Here is an 18410-nt window from a genome sequence, read left to right on the forward strand (position 1 = left end):
GTAGCTCAAAGTGCTTTACAATACAATACAATTACAATAGCTTCCACACATTGCTTAAACTGCGGTTGGTTGGCACACTGCCCGGGATTGGTTCCTGCCTTGTGCCCTGTGTTGGCTGGGATTGGCTCCAGCAGACCCCCGTGACCCTGTTTTTCGGATTCAGCGGGTTGGAAAATGGATGGATGGACATTGCTTAAATGATGAAAATGTTGTGTCAACATAAACCCCTAAATCCTTTTCACTTATTGGTTCCTATAGAACAGTGTCTCCATCTTGTATTTACAGCCGACATTCTTTTGCCCACATGTAGCACTTAGCATTTTTTTTTTTTTTTTTTTACATTAAACTGCAAATGTTGACCCAGTTCTGAAGCTTCTCCACATCTTCTTGAATTGTTTTTGTTGCCTCCTCAGTGTCTGCCATTGCTCTAATTTTAGTATCATTTATGAATTTCACAATTTTACTAACTGTACCAAAAATCAATCATCTTTATATATAATACGCTACCGTGGCTGTTCATTTGTCTGTCCAGGATTTTAAATCACCTGTAGCGTGCTAACCATTTAACCTATTGACCTGAAATTTGGTACACATATACTACATGACGTCTACTATCCGCTTTCGGTGTGATGATAGACCTCCAAGGTTATTCCTCTTTTTATTTTATTGTAGAATCAACTCTCGGCTGTGGCCAGCAGGGCGGCCATTCTCATCCCTACCATCTATGCCGTCACTTCCCCTCTCTCTTCATATCTTAAATTATTCTTGTGGCAGATTGAAGACTTAAGTGCCAGTTTAAGTGAAAAATTAAGGAAAATGTACTAAGTAATTGAAACACAAACTCTGACTTGATCAGTTTTAATAAAAAAAGATGCCGACGAAATAAAAGAATAAGTGGGCCGCTAGTGTGGAGAAAAGGAGCTGCTCAGGAAGCAGCAGGCGCATCAACCTCTGAGCAAACGAATACTAAACGTACAGAGAAAGAGTCTGAAAACTAGGAATGCTCAAGTCAAGTGTATTCACTGCACGTTATCGTGCAGTACGCCACTACTGGTACTACATATTAGTAAAAGTAACGGTCCAAGGACAGACCCCTGGGGGGGACTCCACTGATGGTCCCATTCTCCTCTTTGTTTCCTGCCGGTTTAATCTTAATTTGCTGTATGCTTTACTTTTGTCAACTATTGTAGTTGCCTGTTCAAAACTCGTCTAAAACTTTGGTTTGGCGTGACCGGTTTCTCTTACACCAATGCTGGCAGTTATTTATTTTCAAAATTAATTTAACCCAATTCAAGACTGGGGGAGGTGGGAGCCTATCCTGGCAGCAACAAGCTCAATAAAAAAAAAAAAAAGTAATTAGAACCCTGGGTGGCTATCCATCCATTCGCAAACCCACTTAATCTAACTGAGCACTGCAGGCCTACCCTGTAGAACTGGCACAAATCAACCCAGGCACTAGTTTTTCATTTATAGTACAAATTACATAATACTTTCAAAACTGTTTAAACAAATTCAGGGTCAAAGTTGATTACAATAGCTACATGTGCAAGACAAGAAACCACCCTGGTGTCTATTATTTAAAGAACATTACACAACGTTCTCAAAATTATTATTACTGGAGATACTGGCCTATCCCAGGAACATCAAACTCAATTAAAGGGAAATTATATTTAGAAATGCAGATAATCACCTTTTGATTCCAAGTCACATGGAGGGCTGAAACCTATTCAAACAGTATTTCCCAACCCTGCATGGACCACTCAAACACCGTAAGGCCCACTCAAGAACACACCTACTCAAACAGGGCCAATCTAGAATCCATAATTAACGAATCGTAACTCACATGTGACGTCTGAGGGGGAATTGGAAAGAAAACCCAGACACGGAGGAGAATGTGAAGACTGGGCCAAGTGAAGGCAGCACTATTCACTGTGTCACTGCACCACCCATCACTTCATCTACGGATTAAAATTAAAATATTTTTACTGTTATTTTCAAAATTTTGTATTCATTAATTCAATGTACAAACACCTAAAAACATCCTTTAAGAATTTTCACAAAGTTTAGGCTTCTTAAATTTGTAGATATCCATTCTTTGTTTGTATGCCTCTCTTAACCAAAACAATGTCCAAAAATTAATCATATCCTTATATATAATATGCTACCGTGGCTGTCCGTTTGAGTGTCCAGGATTTTAAATCACCTGTAGCTCGCAAACTGTTTGACCTGAAATTTGGTCCACATATACTACACAACGTCTACTATCCACTTTCGGGGTGATAACTGACCTCCAAGGTTATTCCTCTTTTTATTTTTATTTCATTGTAGTATCAACACATGTATAAGGGCGCCGTTCTCATCCCTACCACCTTCGCCGTTACTTCTTCTGCCTCTTCGTAGTGCCAGCTTAAGTGAAAAATTAAGGAAAACATACTAAGTAATTACAGAACAAACACTGACTTAATCAGTTTAACGCGAAATGATGCCGACTAAAGAAGAGAAGAAGCGGGCCACTAGGGTGGAGAAAAGATGGGCTGCTCAGGAAGCAGCAGGTGCATCAACCTCTGAGCAAATGAATGCTAAACGTACAGAGAAAGAGGATGAAGACTAGGAATGCTCAAGTCAAATGTATTCGTACGGTGCGCCATTACTGGTATGAAATAAAACATTTATTAAAGACGAAACAACAAGAGGGGGTATAACTGGGAGAACACAAACATAATAATCCAATAAGTACAGTGCACAAGCACCCAAAAATTTGCTTCCATATTTGTTCTCTTTAAATAACTAGCCACAGCACTTTAATGACAGATTGAGCCACTGCCACTAACTTGTGGCTTCCTGATTGACTGTTCCCCACAACCTTTCACACAGACACAAAGTTATCACTTCCAAGGTACTTAGGAAGTTAAATTGAAAGGACATCTTTTATTGTAGGCTACTGCTTAATGCACTGGCTGCTGTGAGACAGCACTGTTAACCACTGCACCACCATAACATCTTTATTTAGGATTATGAAAAAACAACATTTTGGGACCTTTTTATTACATGTGCCCCAGTCATATTTTTTCCTGCCTTGTTCCTGATGCTCCCCATAATTCTAAAATTGGATTAAGCAGCTCCAATAAATTGAACAATAGATTAAAACTGGAATAAAATGAGAAAAAGGTTACAACGTCTGTGGAATACGGAGCATCTGAAAGAGAAGATATATTTGCTGCACCCCCACCCCATTTACTATTCACCCCGTCACTGAACTGATTGTGGGAGGCCATTCTCCAGTGAAGGCGCTGTCTTCTTAAAGGACAGTGATGCTAAAGTCTGTGTAACTGCAATGCGCTCACTAGTCTAGCTATGCATATTGCAAAATGAGAGATGGCTCCTCCGTCAAGTTGGCAAGGCAACGGAGTACCTGCTGAAATATGGAGCCTTAGTGTAACAATGGGCAGCAAGAAGGAGTGAGAAAAGCAAACAGAGTGTTCATGGCAACCGAGTAGCTGGGAAAGATTCACTGAGGTCTCTGCAAATGCAGAGCAATGAATAGTTCTGGAGGGTCCACCCACACCTACACAGGCCCACATGGGGCAAAGCACAACACCACTCCCTCGCAAGTGCCAATATCAGGAAATGAAACCATTTGACTAATCAAACAAATTTGATTTTAAAAAGCTCTCCTTATACAGGCCACCATAATAGGACATCAACAGAGGGCTTCTCTAAACCCACTCAAAGAGCAACAGATTTAAGCAGGTGCACTCAGGACCATAAAGACAGAAGTTCCAAGTTTAGCAGTAGCCCCAGGGAGACACAGACCCACATAAGACCAGACAGTTGGGCCACTGTACAGTGATCACTGCTGACCAGCCTGGACACAGACACTGGTGACCAGCAGCATGACTTTAAACAAGTGACCACCTCGCTGGGAGGAAACGCACGTCTCCTTTAAAGCCTCTGAGGCTCTGTGCCTCTTAAAGCCAAACAAAGGGCCTGTGTCTGTGACTGCACACTGACCAACGGGCAGCAATGAGTTTTTTATTTACTCCTCCACGCCAGAGCACTGCTCAAGAGTCCCATAGCAACAACTGACCGTATCTCCATGGCAACCTTTTTCTCATGATGTCATCCCTTTTGCAAATCCCCCCCCCCCCCCCCATCCTGACCACAACAACAGAGACAGCTTCTCATATTCCATGACTGTTGTGCAGCACCACAGTTTACCGACGGTCAAATGTTTTCAGTTTTAAACATCCCACCATTTCAAGGTCAAACAACGATAGTGCATGTCTCCCCACCAAGAGAGGAAGGTCACGGGCCTTGCACGACATGTTAATAATGACCAAAGGAAAAAAAACTCAGCTGCACAATCAAACCTCACAAGGATGTTCAGTGTGATACTTCAGCACACAAGACAGATTTAGTTAATAGAACACAAGTGATACATGAGACCCTCCATGAAGACAGACACATATATAAAGACAAAGAACAAAAGAGAGATGCAAACATGCACAACAACGTGGCTGGGCACATACCAGCACACATACAAACGTGCACAACATATCAATTGCACTGAAACATTCATGATGGCACACAAAGTCCACACACACACACACACACACACACACACACACACAGTGACACCTTACTCTTGCTACACAAAGAGGTATGTCGACAGAATCTTGCACAGAAACATGCATTCAACTATTTTATAACCAATTTATGGTTATTCTGCACCATTTCACAAATCTGGAATATCTATCCATTATCCAACTCACTATATCCTAACACAGGCTCATGGGGGTCTGCTGAAGCCAATCCCAGCCAGCACAGAGTGCAAGGCAGGAACAAACTCCAGGCAAGGCGCCAGTCGATCGCAGGGCACACCCAAGCACACACTACGGACAATTTAGGAATATCATAATGAAAAAAGGATTGGGGAATGGAAGAGACAAAAATCAAAGTGGAGAACCTAAGCAAAAGGAGATAGATAGATACCTTATTATCCCCAAGAGGAAATTCACATACTCCAGCAGCAGCATACTGATAAAAAACAATATTAAATTAAACAGTGATAAAAATGCAGATATAACAGACTAACTTTGTATAATGTTAACGTTTACCACCCCGGTGGAATTGAAGAGTCGCTTAGTGTGGGGGAGGAATGATCTCCTCAGTCTGTCAGTGGAGCAGGGCGGTGACAGCAGTCTGTCGCTGAAGCTGCTCCTCTGTCTGGAGAGGATCCTGTTCAGTGGATTCTCCATGATTGACAGGAGTCTGCTCAGCGCCCGTCACTCTGCCATGGATGTCAAACTGTCCAGCTCCATGCCTACAATAGAGCCTGCCTTCCTCACCAGTTTGTCCAGGCGTGAGGCGTCCCTCTTCTTTATACTGCCTCCCCAGCACACCACCACGTAGAGGGCGCTCGCCACAACCGTCTGATAGAACATCTGCAGCATCTTATTGCAGATGTTGAAGGACGCCAGCCTTCTAAGGAAATATAGTCGGCTCTGTCCTCTCTTGCACAGAGCATCAGTATTGGCAGTCCAGTCCAGTTTATCATCCAGCTGCACTCCCAGGTATTTATAGATCTGTAACCTCTACACACAGTCACCTCTGACGATCACGGGGTCCATGAGGGGCCTGGGCATCCTGAAATCCACCACTAGCTCCATGGTTTTGCTGGTGTTCAGGTGTAGGTGGTTTGAGTCGCACCATTTAACAAAGTCCTTGATTAGGTTCCTATACTCCTCCTCCTGCCCACTCCTGATGCAGCCCACGATAGCAGTGTCATCAGCAACTTTTACACGTGGCAGGACTCCGAGTTGTATTGGAAGTCCGATGTATATAGGGTGAACAGGACCGGAGAAAGTACAGTCCCCTGCGGCGCTCCTGTGCTGCTGACCACAATGTCACACCTGCAGTTCCTGAGACGCACATATTGAGGTCTGTCTAAGACAGTCCACTATCTATGCCACCAGGTATGAATCTACTCCCATCTCTGTCAGCTTGTCCCTGAGGACAGTTGCTAAATGTGACATGCCCAGCGATTGTCAGTCATTTAAGCTGACATGGTCCAGGGATGAGATTAGCAACTGTAGTTGACATGTCCAACATACACAACAGCAACAGCAAAGTAATGTGACATTGGCTTAGGCCTTAATGCTGATCCATATCTAAAATCCTAGGGATACAAAACAAAAGTCGTAACCCAAAATTCTCTCTTTAACACACACTCTCAGAACATTTTGAGATATCTACACTCTTGGACAATAAGATGTCCCGCAATGTAAACCTTTATGATGCTCATCTAGTGACATCAAAGTTTGTGAACTCCAGGTGGTCATTCCCCCTATCAATAAACTGCACCACAGGAATGACACTACAAATTGGCAACACCTGCCAGAAAAACAAAATAGGATTGTGATAATTTCAAAAACAAAATAAAAATAAAATAAATAATGCTCAAGCAAAGTCAAGAAGATGTGTTTAAAGACATCATTAAAAAATTTTTTTTTTTTTGTAAAAGGAAAAAAAAATTTAAAACAAATCATAACAATGGGGATTTAGTGCCCATCCTAGAAGCACTGGGTCAGCTTGCAGAGGATAGTGTGGCACATGGGTTGCCTCTGACCCCAGGTGCGGCAGAGCTAGGTGGCAATCACAAAGGGACAAAATGAAGCTCTGTGAGCGTGTGGCACCACCGAGGACCTGACCAACAAGCAGAAAATGTGCTGAAAATGCCAATTGTCCTTTTTAGGCCCACTAACCAGCAGCCGACTTTAAAACGCCAATTCCATTCTTCCCTCTCTTGCAATTTCAGACCACAATACCTATGAGATCAGTCAATGCCCCATTAGACCAGTGGTCTCAAACTCCAGTCCTGGAGGGCCGCAGTGGATGCAGGTTTTCATTCTAACCCTTTTCTTAATTTCTTTTGAATTCATTTTAATGGATTTGTTTTTAATTACGTAAACGATCTTATTTAACTTGACTCCTCTGTCCGTTTGTCTGGGTCAAATCTTGCAACTGATTTTAAACCCACTTTTGGCAAAGCGAATTTCTTCAAATTTTGCATACATGTTCAGTATCGATCACAATACAATAATCAAAACCAATGCAATTACGAAACAAATTTCTCTAACTGAGAATTACTCATCCGTTTAAGGTTGACATCCTTAGAAAGGAAAAAAAAATCTAGGATATGAGAATGACCTGACAAGGCAGAGTTAAAGCACTAACAAGCCATGAAATGAAATTATTGCGAAGGATTTTCTCTAATTAAGCAAATGGGCTGGAACAAAAACCTGCAGCCACTATGGCCCTCTCACCCGCGGAACACCGTTCTATACATGACGTGAAACATTCGGAAAAACAATATGGACGCATCCAGGAAAACCTTTGCTGTGTTTGCTCCTTCGGACTATGTGATATTTCGCACATCCTAATACCGTAGCAACACGTCCACGGATAGAAGTTGAACAGTACTGTGCGTGCGACTGATTTAATGAGACACAAATAGACAGAAGTGCTAATTAACGGTGTTATACCGCAGCTCTCACTGAAGTTCGTGTCGCTATTTTGGACTGACGTCGTGACCTGAAGTCGGCCAAACCAGCCCCGAACTGGAAATCCGGGTGAAATGGCCGTTCCAGTTGAAAATTCCGACTTTCCACTTCAAACTGAATTTAGCACGAGATGTCCGCTCAAGTACAGTAAGTAAACATGAAAAACTTCCATGCAATGTCAACAATAACTTTAAAATATTGATACATATCAAACAAAAAAAGTTACTTGAAAGCACCTTAACATTTTAACATTAAAAATTATGCATAACATTTTCATCAAAATAAGATAGCCTAAATGTTTCACAGGAAGAAGATGTGATAAAACTCACTGTAATTAGTCGTCAGCCGAACGCGCCGAGATGGTGGGGCCCATGTTGGCTTCGTGATGTCTTACAAGCAAATTCCCACGCCGTTTAATTGACGCTACAAGGGCGAGACTAGCGCATTTCCCGTTCGTACATACTGGCCTACATTTCGTGTACGTTGTGTGTTTTAAACACTTAAAAACTGCAGTCACAATATTGTCAAAGTGGGACGAACTTGGCCGCTGTTTGACTTTGGAAACTTTGCGCCGGATGACGGAGTCTCGCGAGATTTCACGTTCGGGTTTTGCCGCCATATCCGAGTAGTCAAGAGCGTCATCTGCTGTATTTACGCATGCGTGTATGAAAAGAACGCCTTTATATTAAAAATAGTATTCTCCGGATTACTTGAATTGTATTTATATTAATTGTTAGGATAAACGTATTCTTTGTGGGACTGTTTTAGTGTTTTCAGCGCGTTCACAGTTTGTCCTGCCGTTCTCCCGATCCCGTCGGGATTGACTCTATTCGAGACTCCGAATTGGATTAATCAGGTTTGAGCAGGTAGTGAAATGTTTCATACATTTATTAAATAACGTAGTAGCGTTAGTGTGCATCATGTGAAAACGGCACCAATGTTCTGCAATTTTTTATTTGCTGCTGCAAGGAAGTAAAGTGCATTCATTCTTCCACATTACGCCGCTTTCACAAATAAAAGAAAAAAACGTATGCCAACAGTGACAGGAAATTTCCTCGCCACGTTTTTCGACTTGGAGTTCGGATGACAAGTCAGTTCAACGGCACGTCCATCCAAGTCTGTGAAATTCAGAGCTTCAGCCAGTGCAGGGTGGATGAAATGTCAGATTTTGATATCCTTTGTAGTATTTTGGTGCGTGGCCTTCATGAGTTATTTATAAAATAAAAATCTTCTAAAGCCCACGTCACATTTGACGACTTTTCCAGCGATTGTCAGCCGTGCTTTCGTTTACATAATTTTGACCAATCAGGATCGTCTAACGTGACCTACTAGTCTGTGATTGGCGAGGATAAAATCCAACGGGTTCACATTAGCCGGAGTGGCGGGCTGTGTACGCTGTATGCAGAACAGCTGACAACCAAATGAACCAATGAACGCTGATCCGGAAGTACAATGCATAGACCGTAACTTGCGATGATGTCAAGAACACGCGTATTTTGAACCTCTCAAACGTAAGACAAGCTCATCAGTCTGATGTCTCGTTTTTATATCCCATAACAGAATAGAAAGAAAATAAAAAATTAAATGGAAGAGGTTGCTGTTGAACTCGCTGCGACTGTTTACCCTACGCTTCGAAATAGTGCGGCGACAAGATCAACAAAAAAGTGGCGTAATGTGACACCGGCTTAAGTGTATAGAAGTGAAGTGACTGGAATTGCCATTCATGTGAAATATTAATTCATTTATGCATTTATTTTTGCATTTTGTAGGGCTCTGTAAAAAGTGGCAAATTTTGATTTCAATCACATTTTTTCAACTGGGGTTTAATATTTTAAAATCCCTGCAGGTTTTGTTATTTTTTTCTCCAGTTTTTCTACACTTGTGGCCGTTGGACCTTACTTTACTCTTTGTTTTTTAGTATTGCCTAATCGTATTTTTATTTTTTCATAAACTTTCCTTTCTTCATCTTGTAAAGCACTTTGAGCTACACCATTTGTATGAAAACTTGCTATAAAAATAAATGTATTTAAAGCTTAATGATCAGCAAGTGTTTGTGATGCAGAGGGAGTTTTTGGCAGGGCCCCTGTTTCCAATGCAAAAGTGTAATAGTTAAGGCTTTGGACTTTAGACCCTGAGAATGTGGGTTCAGATCCTACTGCTGACCCTGCGTGACCATGAGCAAGTCACTTTACTTGCCTGTGCTCCAACTGGAAAAAATAAAACAAATGTGACCAAATAATGACGATGATAATTTATCAAATCCTAAATGTTGTGCATTCAGAAAGTATTAAGATCCCATCACTTTTTTCATATTTTGCTGTGTTTCAACCTTATGCTAAAATCTTCTTCGTCTTTCGGCTGCTCCAATTAGGGGTCGCCATAGTGCACGGGTGTCGAACTCCGGTCCTGAAGGGCCGCAGTGGCTGCAGGTTTTCATTCTAACCATCTTCTTCATTAGTGACCAGTTTTTGCTGCTAATTAACTTCTTTTGCCTTAGTTTTAATTAACTTGGCTCAGGCCCCTTAGTTGTTTCTTTTTCTTTAATTTGCAGCCAAACAATAATGAGACGCAAAACAAGCCGCCACGTGACCAGCTCACCTGTGCCCATCACACAATATCTGAAAATAAAGAAAGGTGAAGATCTCTGTAAGGTTGATCTCTCAGATCACCAAAACATTTTGACGGTGTTCTTAGAAAAAACAGTTTTGGAAATGTCTGCTGTGGCAGAATGAGAGCAACAACAAGCCATGTTATTAAATAATGAGTTTAGTTAACAGCAAGAATTGGATTCTCATTAAGAAACTGGTTGGAGTGAAATTGGTTGGAGTCTGAAATTCCACTTTAGCTATTGGCTCATTTCACGTCTCATTTCTGTTTGGCTGTCATTTAATAAAGAAAGAAAAAAAATCAGAGTACTGAATCCTTAAAAACAAGGCTATTAACATGAAAGGAAAAGGAGTTAATTAGCAGTGAAAACTGATCACTGATTAGGAAAAGGGTTAGAATGAAAACCTGCAGCCACTGTGGCCCTCCAGGCCCAGAGTTCGACACCCCTGTCATAGCGGATCATCTTCTTCCATGTCTTCCTGTCCTCATCATCTTGCTCTGTCACACCCCTCACCTGCATGTTCCCTCTCACCACATCCATAAACCTTATCTGAGGCTTTCCTCTTCTCCTCTTGCCTGTCAGCTCTATCCTTAGCACCCTTCTCTCATTATACCCCTCATCTCTCCTCTGCACACATCCAACACAGTCTCACCTCTCTGACTTTGTCTCCAAACCGTCCAACTTGAACTGACCCTCTAATGTCTTCATTCCTAATCCTGTCCATCCTCGTCACACTCAATACAAATCTTAACATCTTTAACTCTGTCACCTCCAGCTCTGTCTCCTGTGCCACCATCTCCTTCCCGTATCACATAGCTGTTCTCTCTACCATCCTGTAGGCCTTCCCTTTCACTCTTGCTGATACCCGTCTGTCACAAATCACTCCTGACACTCTTCTCCACTCCACCCACTCCACCCTGCCTGCACTCTCTTCTTCACCTCTCTTCCACAATCCCCGTTACTCTGTACTGTTGATCCCAAGTATTTAAACTCTTCCACCTTCGCCAGCTCTACTCCCTTCATCCTCACCTAAATTAATTTTCTGTCCACATGAAGCAATGCTGAATACACCAGAATGACGAAGCAAAAGCAGGGATTTAGATTATTATTTTTTTTTGCAAATGTATTTGTAAGAGCCATTTGTTAGTTAGTTAGATTATGTTAAATTCATAGAAGTATTTTCTTAGTTATGTTAAAATGATTGCCTATATGTTAGTTTATAGTCAGTGGGAGGTCCAATATTATAATGTGTACAAGCTAATTATTTCTTGTCATTCTTACCAGACTTTAGTTCAGTTTATGATCTGCCTTGCAGTTGGTTAGGCATGGAGGGCAAACAGTTTCAAACTGTAAAGAACACACTGCATGTACTGAAGTGACGCCTGTGGTAGTTCACCATAGAAAAGCAACACGCCTTCCAAGTATAGAAAGTAACTTGAGTTTAACTTGAGAAAGCCAAGATTGTAATGAAACAGAGAAGAGACCTTTTGTTTGCTTTTTGCCTTTTATTCCGTGTGTGTAGTAACTTTTTTTTCCTGAATTTTTATGATTTGTTCTTTTTTACATTTCCACTAAACCTTTTTTAAAATTAACTTTATTGGACTGAGAAATTTCTTTTGTCATGCATTTGACTCATGCTGGATCCTACCTTGCCAACTCAGTAGCTGCTCCATTTTGGGAACCTAGAAAAGACGCAATGTGACAGGCAGCCACTGCCATTACCTGGCCCGGGAAGGACCAGGAGGAGAGAGGATCACTGAGGTGATACCTCCCCTGGGACGCGAGAGGGCAGCCATTCTAGGTGGCTGTGGCATCGCAGATTCCCGCTGGGTACTGTGGGAGCTGGAGTTTGGTGCAGCTCTTTTGAATTCTGTGGGGCCACCAGAGGGAGCTTCAGAGCCCTATAATGGATTTCCACCACACCTGGGAGTGAGTCCAGGTAATCCTGATGAACCACCTGGAGCAGTCCCACGTGCTGAATAAAAAGAGCCACCTCACACCATGCTTAGAGCCAAAGTCAGGAGGTGGAGGACAAAGCTTGCTGGGAGAGGAGAGGAGTGGAGATGGCAGAGAACGAAGAAAGTAGGAGTGGTGGCTCTGAGGCTAGGGATATGCACTGGCAATCGGAAGGTTGCAGGTTCGAATCCCGTAAATGCCAAAAGGGACTCTGCTCTGTTGGGCCCTTCAACAAGGCCCTTAACCTGCAATTGCTGAGCGCTTTGAGTAGTGAGAAAAGCGCTATATAAATGCAAAGAATTATTATTAAGGTACTGATCATTACTGCTGGTGCTTTTGTACTGTGCTCTGTAGTGGAAAACGGGGGAAAAGTGCTGCCCCACGAGAACTAAAAGTGTTTGTTGCCTTGGACTTTTGTCTCTGTGCCTGTCTGTGTCCAGGTTTGGGGAGCTGTACTGCCCCAAGAATTCCACAGCAGTTACAGTATTAAAAATAAAAAACTGAAATATCCCACTGACACAAATATTCAGACCGTTTACTCTGTTTGAAGCCCATTTGGCAGCGATTCCAGCCTTGAGTCTTCTTGGGTCAGATGTGCCATGTTTCTCACACCTAGATCTGAGAATTGTCTGCCATTTTGCTCTGCAGATTTTCTCCGGGTCTGTCAGATTACATGCAGGCTGTCAGTCGACAAACATTTTCAGGTCTCATCAGAGCTGTTGAATTGGGTTCAAGTCCGGGCTCTGGCTGGGTCACTCAAGAACATAAGCCACTCCTCTGTTGTCTTTGCTTTGTGTTTAGGGTCATTGCAGAGTAGAATTCCTCCATTTTTTCCGTAACAAAATTAAAGATCTTAATAATTCAACTAACATAAACACATCATCTGTTTATATCTTTCCCTGTTTTCCCACTCCATCCAGCTCCTTCTCTAAGTTCTCACCAGTCACATCTGCGTTTGTTAATAACCTGCTTTGTAAGATGAGGCCAACTACTTGTGTACTGGACCCCATCCCCAGCACGCTACTTAAATCCTGCTTTCATGCCATAATCCCGATTATTACAACAATAATAAACTCATCCATTGACACTGGCTCTGTACCGCTCACTTTTAAAATCGCTTCTGTAACCCCAATGTTAAAAAAGTCTGGCCTTGCTGCTGACAATCTTAACAATTTCCGGCCTATTTCCCACTTACCTTTTCTGTCAAAAGTTCTTGAGCGTGTTGTAGCCTCCCAAATCACCAACTACTTAACCTCTAATAACTTGATGGAACCCTTTCAGCCTGGTTTCAGGGCGCAGCACAGCTGTGAAACTGCTCTGCTACGGGTAACCAATGATTTGCTTATGGCAGCAGACTCTGGACAAACCACCATATTAATTCTGTTAGACCTCAGTGCAGCATTTGACACTCAGGTCAGTCATGACATTCTACTGTCCAGAATGGAGAACATGCTGGGTATCCCTGGCACTGCCCTCCAGTGGTTCAAGTCCTATCTGACTGATAGGCAAGAGTTTGTTAGTCTTGGCAACAGCAGATCCAGCTCAGCGCCAGTCACCCAAGGAGCTCCTCAGGGCTCTGTCCTCGGCCCTCTTCTCTTCTGTATTTATATGCTTTCCCTTGGCCATATTATACGTAGCTATGGACTGGGTTATCATTTTTATGCAGACGACACTCAACTCTATTTCAGTGTTAAAAGTGGAACTTCATCAGAGCTTTCTCAGCTCACAACCTGCCTCAGTGGAATTAAAACCTGGATGGAGCAGAACTCTTTAAAATTAAATTGCAACAAAACTGAACTCCTCCAAATTGGGACTAAAGTGCAACTTAATAAAATGAGCTCCTTCCCAGTCCATCTTGACAGTGATCTCATCAGACCTGCCTCTACTGCAAAGAATCTTGGTGTCATTTTTGATTCCTCTCTTTCTTATTCCGCCCACATAAATCACATTAAGAGACTTTCTTACTTTCACCTCCATAACATATATCCCGTGTTCGCTCCTTCCTCTCCTTTTCTGATGCTGAGAAACTTGTCCATGCTTTTATCACATCCCGCATCAATTATTGTATTCCCTACTGGCAGGTGCCCTTCTAATCTTATATCACAGCTCCAGCTTATTCAAAACTCAGGTGCAAGAGTCCTGACTTGAACCAGCAGCATCGAGCACATCACAGCCATCCTGCTCCGCCTTCACTGGCTCCCTGTGTCCTGCAGGATTGAATATAAAATCCTACTAATAACCTACAAAGCCTTAAACGACCTTACCCCAAACTACATCAGTGACCTTCTCCATCACTATGTGCCTGTCCACTGATCCACTAAGGTCCTCTGATTCTGCCAATCTTGTTGTACCCCTCACTAATCTCCACTCCGCGGGTGACAGCAGGGCCTTCAGCTGTATAGCGCCCAGACTCTGGAATGACCTACCGAAATTAATCAGGTCAGCTGACTCCATGAATTCTTTTAAAAAACAACTCAAAACTCATCTGTTCAGTTTGGCTTTTAGCTCTACTTGACTTTATTACCCTTCTCTCAGTTTACCTCCATGTCAAGATGCTCATGTAACCTGTGTGTGTGTGCAAGACCATCAATTATGGTGTCTGTTAGGCTTTTCTCTGAATTTACTGTCTTAATCTTCTTTATTTATTTATCCAGTTTGTACAATGCTATATACTGTATACCCTGCCACTCTTTCTTGAATTCTATTGAAGTGCCTTGAGCATGGGAAAGGCGCTATATAAATAAAATGTATTATTATTTATTATTATTGTCCGGTTAGAAGGTGAACCTTCAGCCCAGTTTGAAGACAGGACCACTCTAGAGCAGGTTTTCACTAAGGATATCTGTGAACTTTGTTCCGTTCAGCTTTCCCTCAACCCTAAACAGTTTCCCTGCTCATGTTGCTGAAAAACAATCTCACAGCATGATGGTATTGCAAAGAGGATGAATGATATCTGGTTTCCACCAGACATGACATTAATCTTGGTTTCATCGGACCCTTGAATCTTGTTTTTCTCAGTCTGAGAGAGTTTGCAAACTCCAGGAGACCTTCCATGTGTCTTTTACTGAGCAGAGCCTTCTGTCTGATCACTCTTGTCATAAAGCCCAGATTAGTGGAGTGCCTGCTGTGGAAAACCAGGAAGGCAGCGAGGGTCGAGGAGGCTTAGGAGGAGAGCCCAAGCGTGAGTACCATGGCTGTTAGGGCTCCAAGTCTCGGTCCGGCGAGGGAGCCTTTCTGCGGCCATGGGGCGAAAGGCACCCCGGACCTGGAGGAGGTCAGCTGCAACTGTTGGTAGGGCGACTCCTCTGCTGCAAGGCCCGTTTGGAATAAGCAGAGGAGCCGCCCGTTAAAAGAAGGCGGCACTGGGCTTATTAGTAAGTTTTAACTTCGTTTTTACTGGATTTATTTATAGTGATTTTAACCTCCACTTAACACCTTGCTTTATGGATTATGTATTTATTAACATATAGAAGCACTGCACTTTCTTTTTGGGCACTGATTTGTTTGATTTCTTATTAATAAAAGCTCTGAACACTTTTTCACCTTCCCCTTGCTTCATGTGGTGTCCTCATTTGTTCAGCTTATCCCGGTCATGACTATCGACGATGTTGTGTTCAAGAGGTTCCCAAGACGAAGAGAGAGCATGGAGCAGGACCCACATCATCACACAGACTGTGTGCCATACTCCAAGACACACAAACAAATGCCGACGAAGGGTCGGACTTATGCACAAATACTCACACACACACACACACACACACAAACCCTATTTTACCAATCAGAACTGATTAATGGCCCCATTGTATGACACTGTTGCAGGTGATTGGCCTTTGTCTCTGGGCCTCTCCCCAGCACCCATCAGAATGTTATCACAAGCACAGATGAGAACGAATGCTAAATGGAACGTGACTCATGAAAGAAGTAACCTGCCGGCTGTTTGCAGCAGCAGCCTGTTTGTTTCAAGCCGACAGATGAAGTCCAAGGCAGAGCACCATATTACCAGCCCCCTAAAGTGAGGCTGTGAGGCAGCACACCTCTACGGCTAAAGGAGACCCTCTAGGAGTGTGCCGGTGTGATGCTAATCTTTCTGGCAGAGCTCCTCATTGCAGCAGGCACACGTGAAGGCTGTTTTGGGCTGGACACTCATTTTTTGCCTCCTTCCTCACCAGTGCCTCCAGGTTTTCCAGTTACAGCAGGGTGCAGAGCTGAGGCGGGTGTGGAGACATTCCTGAAACCATAATATGGAATGTGCATCCATCAGCAGGAAGCACCTGGCTAGTGAGGGGAGGGGGGCACGTGCTGTGGCTTCATTGCCGGCAGTATTTGGGCACAGCGAGGAGCCCAGGAGGAGGGGCCGCCTGACTGGCAGCGCATGCTGTGTTTTTTACCATGTCTAACGACAGCTGCCGCAAGCGTGTGGCTGACCACCCCCACCACTCCCAAAACCAACTTGCACTTCCAAAAATAAACACCTTCTGCTGGAAGGTGGCCAACCAGGGAGCGGGCAGATTATCTGGACTGAACTTTCAGGACTTCAAATTACGCTTGGAATCTGCAAACAGCTTCTTGTGTCATTTAATAGTTTATTCGACTAAAGCTGTTAGCATACTCACCACACTAACAACAGTGATGCCAACTTGGAGCTTTCCAGAGGAATCTTTCTACTTTAGAATGCCTGACGAATGCCACCAGCTTTGTGGTGTTAAGTCTGTTTATATATTCAGACTTATATATTTATAGCACCCTAAAGCATTCCAAGAAGGACCAGCGCCTTAGATATCACATTAAGACTTCTGACCGATGCTAACAGAGTTGGAGGCAGCAGGGAAGTCATTTTGTCACCAAAATGGATACGATTTTCCTTTTGGATTAATTTAGCTTTCAAATCCTGGCTGAAGACTCAATACTTCAGTTTAGCACACCCTGACTAGAGCTGCTGATTAAGTGTTGTTAGTCATTAGCACTAACACATAAGGAATATGATAGTTAGAATTTGTTACTAACCCTCACCTTTTGTTTCTCTTCTTGGTACTCAACACGGCCCACCTGATAAGTTGTTGCCTGCCTAAGGTAAAGTCCCCTCTGATGGAGGATCGCAAGAATCATCACATAGATGGTTCCTTTCATTGGATTGGCTGGCCCAGCACTGACTTAGCTGTGGAATGGCTAATAGGGGAATGCAGCTTGATGGCTGTGGTCTCCAGGACTCTGAACAAATCCAAATCATATTATGTGATATCATCTTGTTGTGGGGTACAAAATCTGTAATTTTTGGTTTATATTTCCATTATATTTTCTTCAATACAAGATAACAGATGAACTACATTCAAGACAAATCAAAGCAGATCTTCTTCCCAGTTATAGCTCACTTTTAAAACAGCTGTTCCACCAAAGAAAGGAAGACATAGTGGTGGCTCAGGCTATCAATTACTTTATAACCTGAGAAAGGATGGACATCTAATTATTTTACAGCCTGGGAAAGGAAGACACAGTGACGCCTCAGAGAACATCAAAAAACGTTTTATTGTTTGGGAAAACGGACACTGAATTCATTCATCATATTGACAGCCAGCCAATCAGAATATCTAACAATCACATCTTGAAAAAACCCCTGGCAGAATTTTAGAATAATATGCCTTGTCTGAGGAGTGATATAGTAAGGAAGGAGGGAGGAAGAAGAAGGAATGAAGATGTCAGAAGAGAACAGAGCGAAGTCAGTGTGAGGTCATTTCCATCAGGTCGTCAGAAAAGCATCATGAACAACTATGAGTGCTAGATCACAAGCCAACTGTGACATTCATCCTTGTTATCTTTACTTTTTTTATAAGCTTTCCTAAAGACTATATATTGTGGCACGCGGCTGGGGGTGGTGCCCAGCCGGGACGCCCAGGAGGACAGGAGGAGGGCTCATACCTCCTCCGGACCACGAGGGGGCGGCCGCCCTGGTTCCTTTGAGGGCCACGGGTGCAGGGCTTGGAAGCCCAACCCTGTAGGGGCCCGTGGTCTCCGCCAGGGGGCGCCCCCATGCCTGAAGGACCCAGAACCCCAACACTTCCGCCACACCAGGAAGTACTGGGGGGAAGAAGTTTGGGAACACCCGGAGGGCTTCCGGGAACACAGCCGGCACTTCCGCCACACAAGGGAGTGTCGGGGATCACCTGGAGCCCATCCGGGCACTTATAAAAGGGGCCGCCTCCCTGCAGAGAAGGACTGGAGTCGGGTGAGGAGTGGACAAGGTTGCGAGGGCAGGAGAGAGGAGGCGGCCTGACGAGCAGGCAGAGACT

General features: G+C 43.3%; 1 protein-coding gene across 1 annotated transcript in view; it reads right to left on the reverse strand.

The window, feature by feature from the left end:
- The window catches only part of b3gntl1 (UDP-GlcNAc:betaGal beta-1,3-N-acetylglucosaminyltransferase-like 1), a 202296-nt gene extending 194190 nt beyond the window's left edge, over window positions 1-8106 (reverse strand). The window contains exon 1 of the mRNA XM_028818654.2: window positions 7892-8106. The gene's annotated coding sequence lies outside the window, so the exon portion shown is untranslated. The remainder of the gene's footprint in view (window positions 1-7891) is intronic.
- Window positions 8107-18410: the final 10304 nt, after the last annotated feature.

The sequence above is a fragment of the Erpetoichthys calabaricus genome, chromosome 14 (genome assembly GCF_900747795.2).
Source record: "Erpetoichthys calabaricus chromosome 14, fErpCal1.3, whole genome shotgun sequence".
Lineage (NCBI taxonomy): Eukaryota > Metazoa > Chordata > Cladistia > Polypteriformes > Polypteridae > Erpetoichthys > Erpetoichthys calabaricus.